We start from the raw sequence: 2,167 nt of genomic DNA, 5'->3' as shown, positions 1-2,167 counted from the left end.
GAAAGAGAATGAGGAAGAGACTGAAGGGAGCAAGTTATGGCATCACCTTCACAGCAGGATGTCACAGGGATTCTTCCCTCCCTTCTCTCAGTATCTATACACCTTCCAAAATCCACACGTCTCAGCCACACAGCAGTTCTGATGCTTTGCAGACAAGTGGAGGGCACAGGGGCTGTCTGCCAAGAGTTGAGGAGAACAAGCAGGTGGTACCACAACCAGAGAGGGGATGGGGACAGAGGTGCAGGAGGAACGTGGTGACAAAGGGAGGTTCAGATCACAGCAGAGAAGGAGTTATCACTGATACTATGACAGCAACGTGCAACAACTGCTGTGCCAGGACAATTAGGTGTCACACTCAGGGCCACAGCACTACCACAGGATTGGTATCCCAGCCAGCATTCCTGAAGGTATCTGCACTGTTACCAGAATATGCTTCAGGGCTACTAGAGGAGCTAATGGAGGAACCGAAATCTTAAATCACTACCCAAGGGACTGGAAAGAACTAGCAAGAGGTGCTTTAAAGACTCAGAATTTATGCAAAAAGACCACTGGAAGGAGTGCTCCCAACCCAAACCAGTAACAATCTGCAGAACAGTTATCTCAGTGCATGGATTTGTCACTAAACCTGTTGCCAGCCCACTTCTGACACCTGTAATGACAGGGACCTCGACTCTAAAATTATTCCTTAGCTATTCAGGATTATCATACAAGGCTTATCTGTGTTCATGTCTGTTTTCTCTGAATAAGTAACCTTCCCATTTTGCTCATCCCATCATAATTTCACTTCCTAACCGAGTTCAAACAGGAGATGTTCGATCCACATATCACACAAGATGTCTCCAAATTAAAACTTTCTCCTTCCCACCACTCCCTAGGTGGGCCAAGGCATAAAATTCAGATACAGGCTACAAGCCCAATTCTAAACAAACCAAGGGAAAACTAGAAGTGTGTCCTCTCCCTTTATTACGCTTCCCTTTAAGAGGAACCATCACCTCCTCTGTAAAAACCAGGTACAGCACTGGTGAAGATGCAGAAATTCCCTGACGCATAGAAAGAAACAGCTGTTTTTGTGAAGACCTATAAACTAGTGGGGTTTCAAGTTTTCTGCAAGGGGATCAGGTCAGCACTTGTAGCCACTCCTTTCTGTCCACATGCTATGGATTTTGCCACCAAATCGTGATGGCAATTGTTTGAGCAGAAGGAAAATCACAGCTCAGGTCAGTAACAGAAATCAGTTCCATATTTAAACAAACAAAAACCCCACAATCGCTGTTTGCAGTCAGGGCAGAAGAAATGAAGTCCCCAGCCCCTCCCTGCCAACATATGCAGTATGTTTTGAAATACAGACCTTGGTGCCAGGATATGATGTATAGAAAGACAAGAGCAGACTACTCCTCATTTTAATAGGTGCAACTTAACCAGAATACTCAAGACCCACAACATTTGACCAAAGGGACCAAGCATTGCAACAGCCAGAAGCCTGCAGCTACATGAGGTGTAGGACAGAAGGAACTGCCCTCTGAGCTCCAATGAAAAACCCTGCTGAAGTCTGCTTGGGTCCACCAGCCTGAGAGCAGCTGTGCTCTGCTGGGCTGTGGGCAAACCTCTCACACCCGCAGCACCTGCGGGCCCTGCAGCACACAGGCCTTCCCTGGCAAGTTGGACAGACTCATGGAATGGTTTGGGTTGGAAGGGACCTTAAAGATCATCATGTTCCAACCCCCCTGCATGGGCAGGGACACCTCCCACCAGACCAGGCTGCTCAGAGCCCCATCCAACCTGCCCTTGAATGCTTACAGGGATGGGGCCTCCACAGCTTCCTGGGCAACCTGTTTGAGTGCCTCACCACCCTCACACTAATGAACTTCTTCTTCCTAATGTCTAACCTAAATCTCCCCTCCAGTTTTAATCCACTACCCCTTGTCCTCTCCCTACAAGTCCCTGTAAATGTCCCTCCCCAGCTCCCCTGGTGTCCCCGCAGGCGCTGGAAGGTCTCCCTAAAGCCGAACACCCCAACTCTCAGCCTGTCCGCACAGCAGAGCTGCCCCAGCCCTGGGCTCACCCCGCGCCCTCCTCCGGCCTCGCTCTCTCCTCCCGGGCTCCTACCTGCTGCGTGAGGTACCGGGTGCGGTAGGGAGCGGCGGGGGGGGCAGCGCTGCCCCGGCGG

The sequence above is a fragment of the Chaetura pelagica genome, unplaced genomic scaffold, assembly GCF_000747805.2.
Source record: "Chaetura pelagica isolate M959 unplaced genomic scaffold, ChaPel_1.0 scaffold59, whole genome shotgun sequence".
Lineage (NCBI taxonomy): Eukaryota > Metazoa > Chordata > Aves > Apodiformes > Apodidae > Chaetura > Chaetura pelagica.
Note: the sequence above shows the minus strand (reverse complement) of the source record.